This window comes from Quercus suber, unplaced genomic scaffold (genome assembly GCF_002906115.3).
Source record: "Quercus suber isolate HL8 unplaced genomic scaffold, Cork oak 2.0 scaffold_788, whole genome shotgun sequence".
NCBI lineage: Eukaryota > Viridiplantae > Streptophyta > Magnoliopsida > Fagales > Fagaceae > Quercus > Quercus suber.
The window spans coordinates 93,915-106,792 of NW_027070224.1; the positions used below are offsets into that span (position 1 = coordinate 93,915).

At 35.4% G+C, this 12,878-nt stretch overlaps 1 long non-coding RNA gene across 2 annotated transcripts; it reads right to left on the minus strand.

Annotated features, from left to right (window-relative positions):
* Nucleotides 1-1,615: 1,615 nt before the first annotated feature.
* On the minus strand, nucleotides 1,616-5,319 carry LOC136064874 (uncharacterized). Of its 2 annotated transcripts, XR_010626530.1 has the most exons (3): nucleotides 5,062-5,319; nucleotides 2,571-2,994; nucleotides 1,616-2,469 (listed from the first exon to the last, which is right to left on the minus strand). It is a non-coding gene; the product is annotated as an uncharacterized LOC136064874 (long non-coding RNA). The 2 variants fall into 2 exon arrangements; XR_010626529.1 differs by having other exon boundaries at nucleotides 1,616-2,994.
* Nucleotides 5,320-12,878: the final 7,559 nt, after the last annotated feature.

Consider the following 12,878-nt stretch of genomic DNA (forward strand, 5'->3'; position numbering starts at 1 on the left):
ACATACATCTATATAGTGTGGCTATACACACACATAGTGTCAGAATCATAGTAACATGGTAATCACATTTATACTAAAAAGCCAATCCAAGTGTAATCACAGTTGAAATACACCTGTCAGGAGAGATGTGCCACAACAAAGAATAAGGGGACCACAAGTGCAGCACGCTTGGTGAGGATGCAATCGTTGGGAGGAAAACGCCAACACAGTAGACGAACTTGTTCACTCTCAAGCTTTCCTTTCAAGAACCCACGCAGTGAAGCTATTTAGACTTGAAAGAGGCAGACAAGTGCATGGGCTCTGATATGTGGGTAGTCAATGATAACTCGATATCCAAGTTGTCGAGTTACTTAAGAAAAACTCGAACTCTAAGTGGCCGATTTATATCTTTAGAAATCTATTGATGTGATGGTCAGTTAGAAACTTGGCAATTCCGGAATTGAGTTACTCAATAACTCAACTACATACAAATCGAGTTTTCCTTCCCATTTTGTCTTTATAATCCCAGGCCTACTCTGCTAGTAAGATGCATCACATTCTAGTGCAGGAACTAGCGCCACACCATTCTATGTTTGTAGAGCAGAATGGGACGTACTTATGTTGTGTTTAACAGTCGTGTTCTAGGCATATACAACAGCTAGCTAGATGCGAGCAGACAAGTTTATCAATTCCCAAACGCCAATCACAAATCATATAAAGATCGAAGGGAAGCAGAAGCTGCATACATGGAGTATTTGCATCATAATGGTATAGACGTGTAGGGTGGTGCATCCGCATCGTCCACAAGTCCAAACATGTCCACCTCAAGTCCATCGAGCACATCTTAAAGCGAAGGAGGCAACCATCCAAGTGGAGACATTAGGAACACCTTGTTGAGGTATCAGTTGGAAGTTGCCATTGAGGAGCGTAACCAAGCAAGAAGAATTGCAACCTTGAGTGCGAACATGTTGAATGAGGTGGTGGCCCATGTTGTGGGGGATAATGAAGTTGACAAATCGAGTAGACAGCATACGGGTAAATGAATGCAAATATATGACTTCCTGCTGTGGAATTCAATAAGATGTGTATAAATGTGAAGTTTGTGGTTTCCCTAATTAGTGTGGTTTAACTATAAACATCATTATTTTCCAACTGTTTGTCTGTATAGTGCGGCTATATTTCCGATGCTTGATAACAAACCTGTTAATTATTTTATTTATCACATTTTCTAGTTAACCATATTATTTTTGTTTCCGCACTACTTGAAGTTTTTTTTTTTTTTTTTTTTTTTTTTTTTTTTTTTTTTTTTTTTTTTTTTTTTTTTTTTTTTTTTTTTTTTTTTTTTTTTTTTTTTTTTTTTTTTTTTTTTTTTTTTTTTTTTTTTTTTTTTTTTTATCCAGAAAGATAAAAATAAAAAGATATAATGCATGTTTGCATAGTATGAGGCTGTGGAAGCTTTGGGGTAGTGGAAAATGTCATAAAAGATCAGTCCACCATCTTGGGTGAGCAACCCAGTCACCCAGTACCGATGCAGCCAATCTCCTAATTAAGCCATCCAAAATATTATAATTTTTTTGATATAGTTATTATAATTTTTTGATATAATTATTGTAATAATAATCATCGAACATTGAGATGCGTAAATGGAAAAATAATTAGCCTGACCTTGTACACAACAAATTAATGTTTTGGAACCTTGAACTTCCAGTACAACTAAAGTGAGCTCACAATTAGGAAGACTAATATGGAATAACTGAGTTCATAATTTGTCTAATACACCACAATTACAATTACAATTTAGTTGGTCTAATCTATTGTATTCCTGTTTCTCCATGCGCAACAAAATCTTTTTACAAATTTACTAGCTATGTACAACCAAAGTTGTACGAATAAAAGCATATACAAGAAGAACCCAAGAAGAGGCTTCTCAAATTTGTTTCACCACATCTTGCTTCTATGAATTTCAAAATGATCTACCATGGTTTTGCTACAGGTGGCTACAAGGTATTTTGCTAGAGAAGAAATGAGAGGCAACACATGGGGAAAACTAACACGAAGAAAAACTACAAAATTAGAAAATTATAATTTTATATTCTAAAGAAATTGTCATCTTACGTTGTGCTTTTCCTGAAGATTTCAAGACATATTCAGTAGAGCAATAGGCACAGACTGCTATCATTTGGCACTGGCTTTTTTAGCTGCAGTTGTTGAAAAACTTCTCAAGATGGCTAGGCAACCGTGATAAACAGAAATAGTCAACAATAATATAGGATTAATTGTACAATAACTCACAAAACATGCAGACGACAGATTGGAATAATCAAGACCACAATGTGCCTCAACTGTCTCAAGACTTTTAGTACCATCCATAACCAGAGAGTAATTAAATGGGGTCTAGTGATAGCAGGACCAACAATGGTAGCAAAACAAAGGAAAAGTATTTCAGCAGGATGAGCATATTCAGAAGTCAGACCAAAGGGCGTAGCATATCTAGACATGTTAACAAGCCCTTAAGAGCAACCAAAAGCAGCTACTGAAAAAGAGTACTTCACAACCAAATACCTGATAAAGCACTCACAGCTTTCACTTACTCATGATGGACACTATGGACATGTTTGTATAACCATTTTGTATGCAGAACCCGATGTCCCCAATAGAATATAAAATCCTCAAGGACGAAGTAGAACATAATTTGCATAAAAACTATATTCCAACAGAACCAAAATCAGGATCTTGCTTAGTATGCTTTATGTGAAATGGAAATAGCACAGGTATAGCATAAGTTGATGGAAGGCATCTATATAATTATAATAGCATTGTATATATCTAAAAAAAAAAAACCTTTAGTATATAAAGAACCTGCAAATACCAGGACGGTAATGGAAGACTACTACGCATGCCCATGAATTTGAAGTCGGGATATGATAGAAGCATAACTAGAAGATTGACACCAAAATGATAAAGCAGTAGGCAAGTAATACATTTCTCCTGAGTTGCGGGGCTGTTATTTTTGGTCTGTATGAAAACATAAATAAGTAATGTCACTAGTTGATATAATAGCAAGGAGAGAGAAATAAGGATATTGTATTGATTACAACTGAGAAGGATGAACATATCTATACTATGTACCAAATTAGTCACAGAAGAAATTGCAAATGGAAAGTTTTTGATTATAAAATATCAGAGGACAACTTGGGGAAAAAAAAAGGCTTAGTGTCGTGCAGTTGTGTGCTATTTGTTACACAACATTATTTGCAAAGTGAAGACATATACTAAAATGATTCTCTTTCTTTTTTCTTTTTTTTTTCTTTTTTTTTTTGTAAGTTATACTAAAATAATTCTTGTATATAGCTTTGTGTGTGTGCCTATAAAGAGATAAACTATGATGGGATCGCCTCCTATCAATCTTAATGGGGCCTCACCCATTTACACATATTAGTCTACTAGTAGATCAAACCATAATGATCAATATTTTCCAATTGGGTTTGAATTAATAGAGTAAAATGGTTATTTTTGAACTTGCATTTGAATTGTAGATAGCAGTTCAAACATGAGCAAGAAAGCAAAATTCATCTTTTGTAGGGGAAAAGGTGCATTTAATCATATTCTAACTTTGTTATAACTTGTATAAGAGTCCTTAACTTGTAGAATATCTTAAACTGTTTCAGAATTCTGTCAACATAGGCAAAAATGGGTGAGGCCCTATCAATTCAATGGAGAACTACCTTACGCAAGACAAAAGCCTTGCCGGGCTCTATTGCCGATTGTGAAGTAGGATCTTTTTAGGAGTTCAGTACTAAATTACAGTTCTTGATGAGACATTAAAGAGTTCTTGAATAGGCTTTGATGTTTAAGGGTTCGGGTAGGTTGAGTGGTAAAAAAAAAAAAAAAAAAAAAGAGATCTTGAATGAGTTTGATGGCTCTTTGTGGTTAAATGGCAAATGGAATGAGAAACAAAGAAATATAAAAACTAGGCAATTACACATAGGAAGGAGAAGGCAAACGCACCTACCCTCAAAGCTTGAAATAAGCCACTAGAATTTAATTAAAATCAATCTCTCTATACCTATCTTTAATTGAATACATAAAGATTCTTTTGTAGGCTATTACCAAGACTACTCCTCGAAGCACTTGGATTTGAAATAATCACTTCCTAGAAAGTCTAGGACTCCTAACAATAACGAAAAGTAATTATGAACTTTTAAACCAAAAAGGAAAAGGACTCAAAACATAAAGGAAGACATGGGTCTCTAGAACAACACACTACAGCATATTCCACAAATCTGAAAATTTACAAACTACCACTCTTGTAGTAAAAAATAAATAAAATTGAACCAGAAACTTAACCTAAAGAAACTTAATACTAAACTTAATAATAACCTAAATCACCTAAGGTGTCAAGAAACTGCACATTGAAACTAAACCACAATACTTGAAACTTTCGGTATTTAATCTTGTTTTCCCTCGAACTCTTTATTGTTTGCATCACCACCTGATCTTAAACTGTTACAAAATTCCCTTCACACACATACTAACACAATTTCATATATTTGACTTTGTCTTGTACAAGAATCCTTGACTTATAAAACATCTGAACATGTTACAAAATTCTATCTATATAGATAAAAATGGGTGAGGAACTATCAAACTATATGGGTAAACTGTTACAAATTCCATCCACACACACACATAAGAAATTTTTGTATTTTGAAAACTAGGATTAAAATTCTGACCATGGTTAGAGCATGAATTTGATCAGAAGAAGAATAGCATTCCAAAGCTATTTCCACAGAACAAGGAAAACGCCAACTCCATTTTACTGTCCAAATGAACACTACCCCTATCTAGTAAACAAGTTCATTGTTGACTGAATTTTATAATGTTCTAATCCCATATATCACTGGCTAATCTAAAGCTTTGATAAAAGGGAAAAATGATCCCTAATTTAGCTTGAAAAGAAAAAACAAACTATGACTGTGGATGATAGCCGTGATAAACAGGAGAGTATAAGGCACAATAATCAAGACCACAAAACATGCGGATGACAACCGTGATAAACAGAAGAGTATAGGGCACATTAACCTTGTTGTTATTCTCTGTTCTCTTCTCCCGTTCTTCTTCCCTTTCTCTTCTCTCTTTTGTTTTTCAACTGTGGTACTGTTCATGGGTACATTATTTTTTTTAAAAAAATATGATGGATGAATGTTACTATTTATACAGCCCCTAAACATATCCATATTGTCTCTTTTGTCTTCTTTCTTACAAACCCCAAATTAAGTCCTTCCTGTTACCTATCAAAACCCTAACTTTTCTTCTACCAAATAGCCATCAAGAAACTCATCAAACTATCTTTTAATTCCTAACAAAACCTCACAACCTTCTCCTCAACCATTATAAATCAAAACCTACAAATTCTCCTAACCTTGAACCCACCATAAGCACATGTACGCAAATTCCTTAATTTTGTCCTGCATCAAGAAGAAGATTACCAGATATCAGAGTTTGTTTTAGCATCGGAAATGTGTCAAACATGCTTGCCAGATCATGAGAGAGTGTGAGAGTATATGATTGTAATGACAAACATAGCATTATTTCCAAGGTCCTAGAGAGACAATTTTGACCATATTAAATATCAAACATCCTCTCTTAAATTGCTTGAGAAAGAAAGAGAGATGGGATATAATGCATTATGATATGCTTTCTCCCAAATCCCATGAAGTAATGAATATGCTTTCTCTCTCTTGTATTTTAGTGGTTACAAAAAAATTGTATTAGTATGGAATCAAAAGAAAGTGATATTGTACCAATTATAACTGCTCACTCTAATAAATTGTGGAAAATTTTAAAATATTTTTACGGGTAGCATTTTTTCCACCATATATGAGCTATAAAAAAAAAGATACAACTTTAAAAGAAAAGTGAAATAGAAATATCCAATCACCTATTGACAAGAAGTATAAGCACACACTAAGCCATTTAATGATCTTTTTGTTTCTGCCCATATGCCTTAACAGGTCTAATCTTACCTGTTTCATCAAATACAACAGCATAATTAATTTAACATATTCAATCAAATGCACAGTATAAGTAGCTCAAGAAGTTGGGAAGTGTAGACGAAGTACATACCATCACCAGTCCCACAATCGGGAGCATGTATAGGAGGGCGTCACTGTTAGGGTTTGTGCCCTAAAATCCAATTTATTGGCATGTCATGAATAATTAAGTTGTTTAATTGCATGAGACCATTTATGAACTAATGGGACATTATCTTAGTCCATGAGATGCATAGTATGTGATTTATGTGAAAAGTCACAGAAAGATATAAATCACAAGTTCTTTGTAAACTCAGAATTTTAGTTCGTAGTCGGTGATGAAATTGGGCATTTCATCTGCGAAGACTATAACATATCAACTAAGATGATTTGTCTTGATCATGGAAGTGGAGACTTCTAGTTGGTATGTTGATATGTTTTAAGAGTTAAGACATATTGAACTGGACCGCTGTGAGATTTATTATTCTCCTAATAACTGTCAAATGAATAATAAAGCTCACGACTTCTATTTACATCAACTCTAAATCCTGAGAGAATAATGGACCTGATCATGAGATGTAGGTTGCTTTGATATATCAGGAGTGAGATCTATAAGTTATGGTCAAAACCTCAGTATGTTGGGCAGCCGCATTAAGTGTTGATGGGACATGTATTCTCAAGATGGAATTCATAATCTCTTAACGGAGATATAAAATATTCTCTTGAGATAAGTTTAATGGGTTTGGTTATTCAGAGTGTTGGGCCCAACCACTTTAGTAAAGAGTTACTAAAGTATATATTTATGGAATTGGATTTCATAAATATATGATGAATAACATAAAGGATTAAACCGGGTACTCAAGGATTAAGATGTAGTAACCTTCAAAGTGGCAGTCAATATTAATGACTTTGTATTACTACGAATATTTTAATGAAGGGGTTGAATGTATAATAAAGTCTTGGGAAATAATTTATAGATAAGGCCTGGAGTGCAATTATATTCTTATAGTGGTATTGAATATAATTAATGGTAACTTTGGACTTGTCAAGAGTTGACGGAAAAGCCCAAGGCCCATTGGAGCTAGCGTCTTATTGGTCCCTTTGGTCCCATCTCAAGCCACAAACTAAAGCCCAATTAGGTAGGCTCAAAAGGATAACCCAATTAGGAATCAGTCATTATTTAATAAGTGTTATTAAATAAAGAAACTATGTGAATGGTTTTAATGTACGTAAGATGAAAAGAAAAAGAAATCAGTTTTTCTCCACAAGGAGAAGGAGAAGGATTTTTCTTTGGGAATCTATGTACAAAAGACTGATTGAGAGACCACACATCTTGGGCACCATGTGGAATTGAGATGAAGATTGAAGGTATTCTCAAGTTTGGTTTTGAAATTCACTGCACCAAAGGTACGCTTTCTATTCTTTGATTCTAGAATTCATGGTTACATGTTTATCTTTCATGATTGAAGTAGATCCGTGTTTTGTTGCTTCCGCTGCGTGTGTTTTTTGTATGAGATACAAAAACCCAACAGTCACGATCTCCGCAAACCCTCCACTAGCTCAATGTCCTCAACCGGTATTTGCTCAATTTGTACAGCCTCTTCGTGAAGGGTTGGAGATTAAGTTTCCATAGTGGGCTTACATGCACTAGAGGTGGGGTGGGCATGCTTGGTGTGGGGACAAATATGCATTCACCATCATGGGCAGATCCACTGAAAATTGGGGGCGACATACGGGGAGGGTCCTCATAGTCTATGCTAGCACCACGGGATGTAGTTTGGGCTGGAAAAGTGCCCTCATGACTGGCAGTGTGGGATGGCCCAGTACCAGCATCAGGCGTGCATCGCGATGTCCTGCCGCCTTCGTCAGACAGTACCCAATTAGTGCCAAGCCATGACTCTTCTGCACCAAAGTCATCCCCTTCGTCGGAGATGGGATCCGGCTAGGTCGTACAGTCACAACTAGCTCGACCACCTCCACAACGTCTACCCCCTTGAGACCCACCACTTTGCCTGTCGCGACCTGAGACCAGTGTACAAATGTCGAAGGCTTCTACGAGCGCATTTGCCAATTTAAGTCGGTCCAACTCATCAAAATATTCTAGTGTCAGCTTAAGGTCATTGTGTATGTCAGAACCTTCGTCACACCTCTATAGAGACCTCAGCATTGTCTGAACCTACAAAACAAGGGTGTCATAAAAGCAAGAACACAGGTATGATGCAAAACATGGATAAATATGTTCCAAAATCAAAAGAAAAAAAGTAAAAAATTAAAATTGGACTCAAATGTTACTTATTTGATATACTTGATGTCATATTTGAAAATTTGAAATTGGACTTTCATGTTGTTGAGGATTTTAAGGACTGCAATTTTCACTCAATGAACTCTTGAACCTTTTTAAAAAGAGGCTACAGGATTAGGTTTGAGTAGTGAATTTTGAATAGTATTTCTATAGCTTGGTGGTGAAATGAAGTCTACGGTTTTTTTTTTTTAATTTATTTATTTAAATTCTTATTGCTAAATATAAATCTCTACTTATCAAAAAAAATGCGCCTTCTGTCCAAGCCATGTGTTGTGGGTTTGAGCCAAGTATCGGCCTTTCCAAATTTGGAGGAAAGAATGTTTACTGATCACCTCTCAGACACTTACAGAAGTAGTAGACTTTTGCGTGGTAACAATCTTTTAGATAATGCAAGTCAGTAAATTAATTGCTATCTTATTGAGAGCATATAGTGGGTGAGGGTCCAATCTGCATCATTATTCAATCCTAATTCCACTAGGAAAGAGAAAACAACATAGAATATGAAAATATTTTCTTCTCCCTCAACCAATTTGCATCATATGTAAAAAGCACCCAAGTAAGAAGATTGGACAAACAACAGTATCCAGGATCTTTGCTACTTTCTTCATCATTCTCCATACTCTACATGCATGTTCACTTCCTAATCCCTAAAATCTAAGATAGGGAAGCTAAATTTTTCCTCAATAGAGAGAAAATACAAGAGGTTTAAAATCATATTAAGGCAGGGGGGGGGGGAGCAAGGAATGGAAAGGCCCATTATGTCTGTGTCCTATTTTTGGTCCTTTAGTCAAGAGTATGTCATTAATTTAAGCATGAGGCAATGGTGCAAATGAAGAGTACCCTATAAAGAATCTTACACGTGTGGCAATTGATTAAAAATATTGGGCCATGCTTGGCAAGTCAAGGAGAAATATATAAGGTAATAGTGCACTAGAGTGGTCAGTCAACCAGCTTTCTCTGATGTTTCCAAAGCATTTGTAGAAATTATCAAGTCTTAAAAAATATTTTTCATGTAAAACATACTATTGCAGTAGGTTTAATCTAAGCTAGACTAAAAACAGTGTCCAAGGACCAGGTATATCAAGATACAGAACAACCTACCTATCCACCTAAGGTAACGCTTTGTAAACCGTATTAACAGGAGCATATGATCTTAAATTTAGAACATAAAAGTAGCACCTTTGAGTTTGGCTCCAAAGCAAAGGTGAGGGAAAAATAAGATTTTCATTATTTTACAAATAAAAGAGTATAAATGACAACTTTCACTCAACTGTGCATAATAAAACAATTAGGCTTAGTAGTGAAATGTTTCTTATGCTTTTATACCAAAACAACATCAAAAAGAACATTCAAAATTATATTTATTTTTGACAGATTCTACAGCACCAGAAAATTATGAAAATACCAAAACAAAAACCTCCAAGGTAACCAATCACAATTTTACAGTGTTTCATGAGAAATTGTAGTCCTTAAATTGAGAACAACCATAAAACAGTTATGCATTATACAGGTAATATCTATCATATCACACTAGATAGCTTTCAGTCCTAGAGGTAAGGCTAACTAGTGTGACCGTAAACTATCATGAAATATCTAAATATCACTACTAAAAAGAGTTGCACCGTCCATTTGAAATTACAAGCAACCAAAAACAAATAAATTAGAAATATAAAAAAAGAATAAAACCCAACCCACCCTTTTTAAAATTTGAATGTAATTATATGAACAAAGGTGTGGTCTACCTAACCCATTGCCGATTAACCATTCCTCACGAAAACAAATTGTATCAAGACAAATTCACTTATTTATGAAGAACTTAAAATATAATGAAAGATAAACTCCATAGAGATGTAGAATATAATGAAAGATAAAACTCCATAAAGATAAACTCCATGTAGACAATATTTTTTGAGTTTAAAATATAATGAAAGATAAACTCCATAGAGATGTAACGACAATAATTATTGTGGAGTTTTGCATGCATGATAAACTTGCTAATGATATTTAATCGAACAATGGTTTCAACAAAGGGGAAGGAATTGTTGCCTCACCATGAGTTCCCAGTACGCAGACTCTAGTGTTATGTACTGCCTTATGCTGCGATTGTACCATTGCATGTACTAAACAAGGTACTATCATCACCGTCCAGGAGAGGGGAAACGTGAACTTCACGCCCTTGGTTGGCCCATTGCTGAATATAGACATCATGTTCCGTCTCCCAATTCTTCTCCCATTTACCCTGGAGGGATATTTTGTGAAGGACAGTCGACGTATCCACGGCAAGTGGAACTGGTTGCTTCATCCCAAATTGATAGAAGACCCGCTTAGGATGATGCCCCTCCACTATCCAAAAGTAGATCAATGGCACATCGGCCCTCCAAATATGCTGCTCGGCAGTGCAATACGCAGGCAGGGAGCCCAACATGAGACATCATACTAATTTAAGATTATGTTTGTGATATGTAATATGGAAAGCATGGAATTTCTTGCTTCTATTCGTAAAATAACAACAACATTGTGTTCAAAATATTAACAAAATGAAGTCAACAAGTAATTAAAACAATGACTAGCATTGATCTACAGAAAATAGTGTTAGGACATATATGTTTTAACTTGTTTAAGGACATATGTCACTTAGTTATGTATATTGGCTAATCCTTTGACAAAACGCACTCTGCTTGTAATTGGGTAGTTCTAGGTGTTTTGAATACTTCAAGAAACAATGTTTCAAGCTCAAGTGTTGAAGTCATCAAGTCTGTCCAAGAAAAAGCAAGTTGAAGTGTAGGATTTTTAAAGCTCGACACCTCTCGATAGCTACCTCGACACCTGCTATCTGTCGAGAATTAAAAAGTCAGAATTCCAATCTGATTTTCTTGGGATCCGTGAATATGCTTTAGGGCTTTCTTTTCTTCTAACCCTAAACATATAAAAGGATTATTTTAAGAGCAGTTTTGGAGGACACAAGTTGTATTATCATTGAGCAATCTCTGTTTATGCAAATTGTGCTCAACAGACAAGGTTCTTGACCTAGTTCATCTTCCATCAAGAAGTTGCTGTGTATTTGCACCATAGGGTTTTGTGACCAAGCATCTTCCTGCTATTCATCACGTGGATGAACTGAAGAACTTTGCAGCTAACCTTTCTTCCTCAAGTTGGTGTTCTGAAGTCGCGTACTTGGATCCGCGCATTGGTTAGTCACATACTTGGGAGCCGTGCATCAAAGGTGGAGACTGTCACTACAGATCAAGTCCAATTGGGTATTGGGGTAAGGGTTCAACTGTAGGTTGGTAAGGTACTTGGGATTCCTTTCTTGTAACCGCTTGATTTGATAATAGTGGAGTTTCGGGAGTGGTGACCTGAAAATCACCCGGTGGGGTTTTTGCCGTTAGGGTTTTCCCCATTCGTAAACAAATCACTGTGTCATTTATTTTTATGTCACTACAGATCAAGTCCAATTGGGTATTGGGGTAAGGGTTCAACTGTAGGTTGGTAAGGTACTTGGGATTCCTTTCTTGTAACCGCTTGATTTGATAATAGTGGAGTTTCGGGAGTGGGGACCTGAAAATCACCCGGTGGGGTTTTTGCCGTTAGGGTTTTCCCCATTCGTAAACAAATCACCGTGTCATTTATTTTTCCGCTGCATAATTAGTATTTGGTGATTTGTTTGTGCTTCCACGTATTTGCATGTTAAATTGATTAATTAATAACTTGGCTAATTAATTAATTAATTAGGGTTAATCACAAGGGGTCATTCAGATTGTGACCTAACAAATAGTAAAAGATCTAGGTTGACCGAGATCCACATTCCAATTTCAGCCCCATGTTCATATGCATATCCTTCAAACCAAGCGACTCCATCAAAGACTAAGGTTTCCAGTTTTTTTTTTTTTTTGGTTGGTTCTGTTATGGTTTTATGGTGAGGTTTCAGTTTTGTTGTAATTGGTTTAAGTTAGCACTGAACTTTGAATGACTTGAAACATAATGCAAGAATGAGCTTTTGGTACATCATTGCTGTGACAACATCTCTTATACTGAATCTAACCATGTAATTATCTATTTTACTGCCAAGAAAAGTACAAAACTTGAACCTTCTTTTGGATTGGTGGTTGTACTCAAATTTTGTTAAAAATTTTATTGAATATTTCGTAAAAAATATATATTATTTTTGGTTAGGAACGCTTGGGGCTTTCAACTTAGAGTGAGATCAAGGATGTGCAATCACAGGAGCCAATGTGGGAAAGACAACATAAACATATGCTAGGTACACAAAACTTTTCCTTTGAATTTTGAAATTCTTTTGTTTTTGTTTTTTTGTTTTTTGTTTTTTCCTTTATTGTGCTCCCTATTTTATTTTATTTTTTTTGTAAACTTATTTGTAGGTTTAGAAAAATGTCTTCTAGGATTCAATTTCGTGAAATTAGTAGTAGGTTATTCTACTAGAGCTCAAATTACCACTAATAGGTCTAATTGTTTTTAATATACTTGTTGGCTTTCAATTCTGACCTTCATAATTTCCAGCATTATGGGTGCATCAATCAAGTGTTGCTACTGTAGGAAACGAAAGG